General features: G+C 44.3%; 1 long non-coding RNA gene and 1 other non-coding gene across 2 annotated transcripts; one reads left to right on the top strand and one right to left on the bottom strand.

Annotated features, from left to right (window-relative positions):
• Positions 1-267: 267 nt before the first annotated feature.
• On the bottom strand, positions 268-350 carry TRNAL-UAA (transfer RNA leucine (anticodon UAA)). The gene has a single exon. It is a non-coding gene; the product is annotated as a tRNA-Leu (tRNA).
• A 3,450-nt stretch (positions 351-3,800) lies between these two features.
• LOC122174347 (uncharacterized) lies at positions 3,801-12,204 on the top strand. The gene is made up of 3 exons (XR_006176036.2): positions 3,801-4,027; positions 6,844-6,909; positions 10,715-12,204. It is a non-coding gene; the product is annotated as an uncharacterized LOC122174347 (long non-coding RNA).
• Positions 12,205-12,255: the final 51 nt, after the last annotated feature.

Raw genomic sequence — 12,255 nt, 5'->3', positions numbered from 1 at the left:
CTCTTGCTAAAGCCGGCCCTGCATCCATGATAGTACTCCAGTCATGTGAGTTTTCCCACCAAGTCTCTGTTATTCCAATCATATCATAGTTCCTTGACTGTGCCAGGACTTCCAGTTCTCCCTGCTTGTTTCCCAGGCTTCTTGCATTTGTGTATAGGCACTTATGATAACTTGCTGATTGTCCCCGCTTTCTCAGTCTAAGACAGGAATCCTCCCCCTTGCACTCTCCTGCTTGTGCTTCCTCCCGGTATCCTAAAAAAACATTGCTACCAGAAGTGGGGTTTGAACCCACGCAGACATATGTCCATTGGATCTTAAGTCCAACGCCTTAACCACTCGGCCATTCTGGTAAGTGCTAGGCTTCATTTGCAGTAAGGGAATTTAGGTTAGTTATTAGGAAAAACTTTCTAACTATAAGGGTAGTTAAGCTCTGAACTAGGCTTCCGGGGGAGGTTGTAGAATCCCCGTCACTGGAGGTTTCTAACAACAGGTTGGACAAACACTTGTCAGGTGTCGCCTAGGTTTATGTGGTCCTGCCTCAGTGCAGGGCCTGGACCTGAGGATTTCTCAAGGTTCCTTTCCAGCCCTACGTTTTTATGATTCTGTGAAATTGTATGCTGCTGCAGTAAGCTCCGGGAATGTTCCCACAGAGGATGTGTCCTTCTCATACATGGGAGGGAAATTCTACTCCATGGTTTTATATCTCTGGGTTTCCTTAACATGATACTTCAGCAAATGCCAGTCTTGACATGGAGAAACCAGTTCTTGCTAGAGTGAAATGGGATTCGCTCTCCGATCTCCATGTTCATTCCATCTTCAGCTTCCTCACTTTTTCAGCTCTTTTCAGAAACACCAGCCTTTCTTTGGTGACTGGGAAGGACTAATAGGCATCTGATTTGATTCAGCATAATATCGGGATATAAACCAAAGAGGGCAGTCCTATTCTGTTTCTAATGCAGATGGCCACACGCAGGGTTCAGCTGAGTTTGGAAAACTCATCATATTTGCAACAGTGGGTTGGATTGAAACTCAGGTGCTCAGTCACAGCACAAGGAAAGCTAATACCCATAAAACAGCTATCAGCTCTCCTGTTTTATATAGGGGAAACAGAAAATAGGTGCTGAAGGGCCAAGATAGGGAGGGGTGTTTGATTTTATAGCATGTGTCTTGCAATATAGAGTGGGGGGAGGAGGGAGGGGAGACAGGAAGAGTGGAGGGACTTCTTAAGAGCCCTTCTGTCTCAGCAGTCTAGGCCAGCCACAGAGTGTACAGTGAGCTCCTTCCTACGTCCATCCTGCTGCACAAAGCCTTTTTCATAGCACTGGAACAGGGAGAATAGTCTTGTGGTAAAACTGAGGACAAACCAGACCCCCTGTTGGCAAATAACCCAGGCCATTTTTTTCACTGCATATTAGACACAAAGATTAGTTCAATATTTTAGAAGGGGCTTGATTCACCCTTTGGGTTTTTCTGTGTCAGAATCCCTTTTCCAGTGGGATTTCTGCAACCCTGTATGATCTCTCACAGACACACATACTATCTATAAATAGATGTACCATTCCTAACCTCACCCAACAAATATAGGACTATTTTGGCCTAGGAGTGTGGGATGTGGAAATGAGCCGATGACTAGGCTGATGTCACAGAAAAAATGGAAATGAGAAGTGAGTTGTTTGGAAAAAGAAAAAGAATAAATAAATGAAGTTTGTTGGTTTTTGTTAAAAGTGGGATTTATTTATAAAGCAAAAATAGCCAGTGTTGATTTTGAGAGAACAATCAGAAACTAGGCTGAACTTGTTTTTTTCCAGAGAATTTTCTGTCCTGCTTTAACCTGATTTGATCCCCCAGAATACGGGCACACAGGGGCAGCTCTATGTTTTTTGCCGCCCCAAGCACGGCAGGCAGGTGGCTTTTGGCGGCACGCCCGTGGGCAGTCCACTGGTCACGCAGATTCGGTGGCATGCCTGCGGGAGGTCCGCCGGTGCTGCACCATTGGCGTCCCCGCCACCAAATTGCCAGCGAAGCTGCGGGACCAGGGGACCTCCCGCAGGCATGTCGCTGAAAGCCGCCTGCCTGCCGCCCTCACAGCGACCGGCAGGCCGCCCCCCACGGCTTGCCGCCCCAGGCACACGCTTGCTACACTGGTGCCTGGAGCTGCCCCTGCGGGCACAGATGCCAGAGATAGCAAAGATCTATTAGATCATCACATCTATTCCCAGGCAAAAGCAGGATATAGTCTCCTGACAGTTGTATCAGACAGTATCCGTGATCATAGCTAACAGGCCAAGAAAAAACAATGCAGTTGGTCAAACAAAATTAATCGCTACTTGGTTGATCTCCATCCCCAGACACATAAACACTCCTTGCTCCATTTCCCCAAAGAAATCTACATGCCACAAAATGCATAGCTAGACTTTCATACAGTCCCCTGTTGTGGTGATGAACCTGACGTTGCAGTTCATTAACAAACTGATCACTAGAAACGAGTCAAACATTTGTACTCTATACTGGTGAGTGGGCTTTTTTTCCTTTCCTTCTTCAAGACAGGAAATGATGTCCATTTGAAGATGACCCTTTTGTTTTTGTTGCAGTAAGGTCTATAGGTCACCAACCATGGACTGTGATGGTTCAGTCTTAGCCAATCCTAGGACGTAGCATTATAGGGATGCAGGCTGTGAGGGAGCCCAATCCCTTGAACATTGTAACAATGCCATACAAACGTGGTAGCTCATTTCAACATTAGGGAAAGAATCATAGAAACATAGGGCTGGAAGGGACCTTGAGAAGCCATCTAGTCCACCCCCCTGAGCTGAGGCAGGACCAAATAAACCTCGAGACCATCCCTGACAGGTATTTGTCCAAAATGCTTTTAAAGACCTCCAGTGATGAGGATTCCACAACCTCCCTAGGTAACCTATTCCAGTATTTAGAAATATTTTTCTAATATCTAAATGAAGAACATTTAATCACCATCCTCTTTATAACAGCCCTTAACATATTTGAAGACTATGAGGTCCCCCACTCAGTCTTCTCAAAACTAAACCTTTCCTCGTCAGTCAAGTTTTTTAAACCTTTTATCATTTTTGTTATTCTCCTCTGAACTCTCACCATTTTGTCCCCATCTTTTCTGAAGTGTGGTGCTCAAAACTGGATATGGTACTCCAGCTGAAGCCTCACCAGTGCTGAGTAGAGTAGAACAAGTATCTCCCATGTCTTACATACAACACTTTTGTAAATACATTCCAGACTGATTAGCCTTTTTCACAATTGCATCACATTATTGACTGATACGCAATTTGTGATCCAGATCCTTTTCTGAAGTACTACTGTCTAGCCAGTTATTGCCTATTTTGTAGTTGTGCATTTGATTTTTTTTCTTCCTAAATGTAGTACTTTGCACTTCTCATTATTGAATTTCATCTTGTTGATTTCAGACCAATTCTCCAATTTATCAAGGTCATTTTGAATTCTAATCCTGTCCTCCAAAGTGCTTGCAATCCCACTCAGCTTGCTGTCCTCCTCAGATTGTATAAGGATACTCTCCACTCCTTTATCCCAGTCATTTATGAAAATATTGAATAGTACTAGACCCAGGACAGAGCCCTGTGGGATCCCACAAGATACATCCTCCCAGTTTGACAGAAAATCATTGACAACTACTCTGAGTATGGTTTTACAACTAGTTGTGCACCTACTTTATTGTCATTACATTTAGACCTCATTTCCCTAGTTTGCTTATGAGACTGTCATCTGGAACTGTGTCAAAAGCTTTATTAAAATCAAGATATTATATCTACTGATTCCCTACATCCATTAGGCCAGTAACCTTCTGAAAGAAGGAAATTAGGTTGGTTTGGCATGATTTGTTCTTGACAAATCTGTGTTGACTATTCCTTATCACCCTATTATCCTCTAGGTGCTTACAAATTGATTGTTTAATAATTTGTTCCAGTATCTTTCCAGGTATCGAAGTTAGGATGATGGGTCTATAATTCCCCAGGTGGTCTTTGTTCCCCGTTTTTAAAGGGTATGTACTATGCTGTTGTTATTATTCATAATAATATAAAAATAATAATAATAATTACTAATTAATAATAGTAACACCTAGCTTTCATAGAGCACTTTTCATCAGTAGATCTCAAAGAGCTATACAAAGGAATTCAACATCATTTCCCCCATTTTACAGATGGAGTTTGTGTAAAAGAAACAGACAGAAATATGTTTATCTAACAATGAGCAGATAAGGAAAATACGACATTTAGCAACCAGAATGAAAACAAGGATGAGTGTTACAGAAAAGGGTGGGAAGGGGCAAAAGTGGGGTAACCATCCTACTATACCTACTATACACTACAGTGTATTCCTGTGTGTGCATGTTCATACATCACCGGGGCTGAACCTTGTAAAGAGAATGAAGCAGACACTGCTTGTTGCAGAATTTGGTATTTTATTAGATTGCTAGTCAGATATTTTCATTGATTTGTAGATTATAAAGACAGAAGAGACCATTAAAATAATTTAATCTGAACTTTTGTATATCACAGGCTATATATAGAAACTCACCCAGTAATTTCTGCATCAAGCTCATAACATAGGCATCATTTGCATTTCTACTGGTTTGGTGCCAGTTCATAAATTCAGGCTACGGTTAAACTGGAGCTGGCTTGAGAACCTGGAGTAGGATTAGTGCCAGTTCATGGCCTTGGGCTAGTTTGAGGGCCAGATCTAATTGCAGAGTGGGGACAAGATTCTGGGTCTGGCTAGAACTGAAGTTGGAGCTAGTCTGAAAGCCCAAGGTAGGGTGAAGCTTGAGACCATCTTGTGGGGTCAGGCTAAGATAAGGGTCGGGCCAATTTGAAAGTCAGGGCGAGGTATAGAGTTGGGAACAGATTGTTAGCTTAGGTGACTTTTAGGATTGGGTCTCGCTTGTGGACTCAGGCGAGGGTGATGGTGGGGTCAGTTTGTGCCTCCAGGCTTGGGTTTGAACCAGTTTGTGGGCATTGGCTGTGGTTAGAGTTGGCACCCATTTGTGGGCCTGGGCAAGTGTTAGCATTGGGCCTGGCTGGAGATCCCATCCAATGTTTAGGGTTATCACTCAGGAGGGTTGAGGCTGGGGCCAGTTCACTGCCCCAGGCTAAGTTAAGGGTTGGGGCCAGCTCATGGTCTCATACAGTGTTCACACTCCAGCATGCATCACACGCATGTATTCACAGCAATCTGCATCACACTTACAGCTTGAAGCAGAGAGGAAGGGAGTGGGGTGGCACAACATTCTTCCTCCTTTCACTTGAGCTCAGCATCGAAGCAGAGGTGCTATGCAGCCTGTTGCATCAGTGCTCTCAATGTCAACAAAGAAGGGGACAGCAGTGCTCCAGATATAGCTCTTCCTTTTGCCCCACTCCTTATCTCTGGTTCGGATCAGTGCAGTGGGGAGCAGGTGGAGCAGGGGGGAGAGGAAGCAGGGAGCCCCATATTTTACTTTGTGGGTGTGACCAGTCCAGAATTCTAGGATTCTGAGCACAGCAAATGTGAGTCAAAAATAGATGGCTACCCATTTCCCCCAGACTGTTCCTGATCTCACTTGAAGTCCAAAAATGTATTTTTGCAGTACTACAGACCATTGAAATAAGACAAATCTCTCTCTGAAGCAGACTGGCCATTACTTAAGGTGTCTTGTTTGCCAACTGTAGGAAAAATAACATCAAAACAAGGAGGTATGCAACAATATTTGAAAAGCATGGAAACACACCTGCAGAGTGTTTAAAAGTCTTCAATCCAACCACACTATTTTCTGCATTCTGAGTTTCTTACCATTTGCCTGTAGTTTGATGCTTTCCCTTAGAATCTGGGGTTCCTATTCCTTTCATAAAGACTCCTTTTACATCAGCTGTTGTGTTTGGGCTCATTTTTTGACATTGGCCCTGTCTCCCATGTTGGTTGTGCTCCAGACCTACAGCTCGCAAGTTTCATAAGGTTGTTTTGACGCAGCAAAAGTTGACCTTTGCCAAGTGCTGAAAGGGGGCACTGTTGAGTAGTTTTGGTTTAAAATTTGATCTACCTTAAAAATATTTATTATCTAGTTGGAGAAATGCCTTCTGGGTTCTAAGGATCTATTTATTTTCACTTATATTGTATTGACTTTAAAGGCAGGTTAAGAAAAAAGCATTGTCAACACACAAGCACATTTTTTGCCTTTCTGAGAGTTGATTATTGGCTTGCATAAGTGTTCCCAGGTTGGAGAAGTCTGCCATGAGTTTAGTTAATAGGATTACAGGGATACAATTGAATTAGATTTGAAAACTCTGTGGAGCAGGGATTATATCTTCATGTAAAGTCAGATCCTCTTAGCTAGTGTACATTGTCATATGGAGCTATGACCATTTAAACCTGCTGAGGAGCTGCCCTGTAAAGTGCCATGCTATGCATGGAGCTATATAAATATTAAGATCAAAGTCTTTAAAGTAGCCAGTGAGCTGGCATACCTCAATTTGTAGGTGCCCTTCTTGAGCAGGAGAGCCATTAGCAGAATTCTGAACAGTACTCACTTCGGTGTTCCTGCCAGGAGGATGGACATACCGACAAGTGCTGTGCACGTGGGCACAGGAGTATTAGGATAAGGGGAATAGTTAGATGTCAAGAAACTGCAGCTTCTTCCCAAACCCTGTCATCATTACTGACCGAGCCTTAGGATGTCATGACCTAACCAGTTTCCCCAGCCTGGAAAGATTACAGCAGGGTGAAATGTTAGATGGGTGTTTTGAGGGTAAAGCACAAACCTATTGTTAAAGGGAATGGGTTAAAAAACACAGGGTGGAAAAACAAATGTATTTATTCTCTTTGCAGGAAATGATTACATCATGTGTAAGATGTTAAGCGACTCGTTCAAAGCTCTGAAATGCTTCAAAAATAGTTAGTGTTGGGTTTTTTCAATTATTCTGTAAAGATCAGAGTCAAATCTTTGCTTTTGGTGCTCCTTGACACTTTGTTGTATACCAGTATTTTTTAAGACTACTTCAAAAGCCTCCCTTCACATAAATCATGGATCATACTAAACAGACAGACAGATAATAGAGGTATTTGTAGCAGTGTTTTCCTGGTCATGTCAAATCCCTTTTGCACTCAGGGGAAATTCTAGGATGAATCTGTTGTTGCCAATTGTAGCAGGGTGGCATGCCCCAGGGCCTGAGGCTAAGCCAACCCTGATTACACCATGAGCCCCCCTTGAAGAGAATAAGGTAATTCAAATATAAAAGGCTGCAGAAAACGATGGGGAGGGTGTGGTTGAGAGAAGCTCAGGAATTAGAAGATGCAGGAGAAGGAAGCAAGGTCAGACAGCTGAGTTCTCTAGCCGGAAAGGGCTGGGGACTCTCAGCTTCAGATGGAGCAGACTGATGGAGAAAGACCTCTAGATGTGGCTGAAGAACTGGAGCTAGCTCTGAACTGTTGAATTATGATTTTGGACTTTATGCTGAGGACTCATTGAGAACTGGTTGGATTATTTTGTGATTCAGGACTCCGAGGTCAGAGCTTTATTTGATATTAAACCAGCCCCAGCATGGAGTGCTGTGAGCAACAAGAAAGACTGTATGGAGTGTTTAAGGGGCCTCCAAGAGTGGGCTAACAGGGGCAGGGTACCTGTGAAGTGACCCCTAGCATGAGGAGCACTTGCTAAATGGCCATGGTGCTACACCTGGGAGCTCTCACCAGAAGTGACTCCCCTCTGAGACACAGCTCAACCCACTCATGCAAATACCCTTGCTTACAGAAAGCAAAACCCATCTCCCTCGCCTATGAGAACATGCTGCCCCAAGGGCTTTGTGGAGAAAGGGAGGAACCCTGTTCCTATAAAGCCTACTTTTGGTGGCTCAGGAGTGTCAATGATGAACCAAGACCATTCACTTACAAAGGGGGGGAGGTGCAGAATATGGGGGAAAGTGGGGAGAGGAGAGGGCCTGGGGTGTCTTGCTCACTCAGTGGCTAACAAGATTTGGGAAGTTGAATTCAAAGGCTTTCACTTGCTCTGAATATCTAACATAGGCATTGCCTCCAATTCTCCATCTTTAGTATTTAAAAAAACAAAACAAAAAAACCCTCCACTGAGCCTAGACACCAGACTGATATACACCAGATTTTGATTTTTGACTGACAAATACAGACCTGAGCTGACCTCAAGTCTCCTTCCCAGGCTGAACCTGCCAAGAGTGCGATGACTTTGCTGCAGATGGGTCAGTTATGCCCCCTGGTGGCCGTGCTCCTACAGCTCTCCTGACAGCACAAGCCTCCCTGTATTGTGTCTGGCATTTTCTCTTGTTGTTCTCCCCTCCCCGCCCCCAACTCCTAGGGACTCTTCATACTCAGATTCTCCTCTGTGCAGTAGAACTCACTTCTCCATGAGCAGTAGTTGTCAGAAGAGGTCTGCAGAACTCCCAAGAGCCATACTCCCAAGAGGCCATATGTGGCTATGACCCTGTGCAGAGGCACTGGGCCTCCATGTGACTTGCCTTGGCCTCCAATATATTCCCCCAATATCCATGGGGATCTTGTGGTTTGGGGAATGGGGGAAGTGAACTCTGTTACATCAAGGATGCAGGGTCAACCCTATCCCCTGACAGAATGAGGGGCAAGCTCAGTTGCCAGCCCTTTATACAGGTGCAGCCCACATAAGGGAACACAGGAACCTAAAGAAAGACATTACTCCTGTCACTTCTCCAGAAGGAAAGGAGCAAATCAGGATCCGCAGTTTCACCAGCTGACTTTTGATTCCAGACTTCTTAGACCAGAAGCCCAGAAAACAAACTGCCCTCTGGCTAAAAGGGGCCCCTTAACGACAGGGTTGAGGCATAAAGGTAGGAAGCTTCTTTCACAGTGTCCCTTCTCTGTGGCAAAAGAACTTCTGTTCCGAGGGGCTTATCAATCCATTGCCACTCTTCTCTAGCACAAATGAGGAGGAAGGGGACAGAAAAGAGGAGAAATGAGAGCAGGAGGAACAGCCAAATTCTGTACTGACTTAGACTTTGTGCAGCCTTCTTAAAGATAAAGGGTCAAATCCTAGCCCCATTGTAATTTATGGGAATTTTGCTGTTGCCTCAATGGTGACCAGGGTTTGGCCCAAAGTTAGTGGGTTTGCACAAGGTGTAAGAGCAGAACTTGGCCCTTAGAAATTGGAGAAAGAGAGTGCCTCTATAGAGTGATTCATATTTAGAATTATCAGCCCACAATAACTGCAGTGTGGAGGAAAGCTATGTTTATCCAAGAAAGCCCACGAAAGCTTATGCTCTAATAAATTTGTTAGTCTCGAAGGTGCCACAAGTACTCCTGTTCTTTTTGAGGATAGAGACTAACACGGCTGCTACTCTGAAACCTATGTTTATCCAAGCAACTGGCTACATTTATCTGGAATGCCACAGGACCTGGATCTCTTAGGGATAATTTCTGTGCTGCACATTTACCACTTCAGGATCTGATTATACCCTTTTATTGTAAATTTCTCTCTCCACTCCTGCCACCTCCTCTCCAGAGGACTGAGTTCCCTGTCAACACCGAATGCCTTCAAGGCCCTGCAGAACTCTGGCCTTTCCTCCTTATCCACCCTTGTTTCTTATTGTAAAACCCCATCCCCTCCATTCTGTCAATGATGCCAGCCTCACTGCCCTATCTGCCAGTGTCAGGGTTCCCTCCCCACTCTGAACTCTGGGGTACAGATGTGGGGACCCGCATGAAAGACCCCTAAGCTTATTTCTACCAGCTTAGGTTAAAACTTCCACAAGGCACAAATTCTTCCTTGTCCTTGGATGGTATCACTGCCATCGTCAAGTGAGTTAGACAAAGATTCAGGAAAAGGACCACATGGAGTTCCGGTTTCCCCAAAATATCCCCCCAAGCCCCTTCACTCCCTTTCCTGGTGAGGCTTGAGAATAATATACCAACCAAATAGCTAAACAAGGTGAGCACAGACCAGACCCTTGGTTCTTAAATCAGGTACTTAAAAACAGAACTTTATTATAAAGAAAAAAAAGTAAAAGAAGCACCTCTGTAAAATCAGGATGGAAGGTAATTTTACAGGGTAATAAGATTTAAAACACTGAGGATTCCCCTCTAGGCAAAACTTCAAAGTTACAAAAAACAGGAATAAACCTCCCTCTTAGCATAGGGAAAATTCACAAGCTAAAACAAAAGATAAGCTAATGCATTTCCTTGCTATTACTTACAATTTTTGTAATCTTGGATGCTTATTTCAGGTAGAGTTTTAGGAGATGTTTTTTCCTGCCCTGGTCCCTGTCCTGGAGAGAACAAAGAGAGCACAAACAAAACCTCCTCCCACAAATTTGAAAGTATCTTCTTCCCTTATTGGTCCTTTTGGTCAGGTGCCAACCAGGTTATTTGAGCTTTTTAACCCCTTACAGGTAAAGGAGGGATTTTATGCTACCCTTAGCTGTATAGTATCAGAGGGGTAACCGTGTTAGTCTGGATCTGTAAAAAGCAACAGAGAGTCCTGTGGCATCTTTAAGACTAACAGATGTATTGGAGCATAAGGTTTCGTGGGTGAATGCCCACTTCGTTGGATGCATCCGACGAAGTGGGCATTCACCCATGAAAGCTTATGCTCCAATACATCTGTTAGTCTTAAAGGTGCCCCAGGACTCTCTGTTGCCCTTAGCTGTATGTTTATGACAGCCAGTTTCTTCCACAACCCTCTCTCTGCTTTCTTCCCTAGCTCTCCGATGCTTGACAGGCCTTTCCTGAGCTGGTCCACAAAGGCTCTATCTTCTCCTCATTTAAATCCCTCTTGATGCCCCAATTCTTCCAGGATGCCTGCAAGGAACTAGTCTGATCCAACTCTCATTGAAGTCAATGGGAAGACTCGTATAATGTCAGTGGAAGTTGGAACAAGCCTCCAGTTCTTTATCTATCTGAATTGAACTGTTCCTCTGTGTGGAGGAAGGAGATTGAAGTAGGGAATTGGTGTGAGAGAAAGATGAGAGCTGAATTATGGGGGGGGAAGCCAACCCCAAGATCAAAAAAACCTATTATATCCTGATTGCTTTGCTTGTCCATTGCAACCCTAGCCCCATCCTCTGCCTGCCTTTTTGTTTTGCTCCTCAGGATGTGATGTCTCCAGGGTTGGAACAAATTTAGCACCCAAAATTGTGCTACCACAATCTAAATAACAAATTATTATAACAGCAGTGGGACTGGTAGGGCTCACCTCACTAAAAAGAGGTTCACAACTTCTCCATCACAGATCTGGCATTAGAGTTTTGTGTTTGTCGCCGGCAATGGCCTCTGGCAAAATCCTTGGTGGTGGTTGACGCATCTAAATGAGAATTCCCCCAGGAGCTCAGCACATCCTTCTCAGGGCACACATGACTTGCAGGTGTGGTACCTGATCCAACTGCATCAGGAATTTACTTGTGTTCTCTAGCTTCTGAAGAAAGCCTTGCCCCTCCCAAGTGCATGCATTACTGCAAACTCCCCTGCGCCCCATAGTTTTCCTAAAGTATTATTCTTCACATGAACTCTTAGCAATCTACATGGCTTCAGTATTAATGAAGCCTGTTGTTTTTTTCCCTCACCCCCCCCAGCCAATGTAGAACTTTGGGCAGAAAGTGAAATAGCAGCCCATTGTGCAGCAGGACAGGAAAACGACGACATGCCTCTGGCTCAGCAATTGTGCTGAGTTAGCAATCTCTCCTGCTGGGCAATTACAATGCAGAAAGCTTCAATGCCAGCAGCATTTGGGGACTACTACTTGTATATGTCAATTGGCTCTTAACTACAGTGCATAGTTTTTAACTGAAGATGTCTCAGTAGGACGTCAGGCTGCTTGTCCTTGGATGTTCACATTGTCACTCATGTAAGGTGGGCACTTCCCTACCTACGTGCTGGTTTGAATGTCCCAGCTGTGGACATCCTATTAAAGATAATTTAGAAAAGTACAGAAACTATTTGTACCCTTTTGGTTTATTTATGCTGCATAAAGAGGACCTGAAAGGCCTTAATACTTCTGGCTTGTCTCTTACAAAAGGAGTTCAGATCTTATCTATGCTGTCTTTCCTGAAAGACCAGGGGTGAAAGTAACTTAAAGGACTTACTGGTACTCTGGAGTCCTTAGGAGGGGGCGGGGCCTCAACCAGAAGAGGCATGGCCTCTACTGGAAGAGGCGGGGCCTTTAAATCCCCAGGCCTTTAAATCCCCGTCCTCTGGTGGAGCTTTAAAGGGCCCAGGGCTCCACTGCAGTAGTGGCAGCTGGGATCC

Source organism: Chrysemys picta, chromosome 7, assembly GCF_011386835.1.
Source record: "Chrysemys picta bellii isolate R12L10 chromosome 7, ASM1138683v2, whole genome shotgun sequence".
In the NCBI taxonomy this organism is placed as follows: Eukaryota; Metazoa; Chordata; order Testudines; family Emydidae; genus Chrysemys; species Chrysemys picta.
This window is presented reverse-complemented; position numbering and strand designations above follow the sequence as displayed.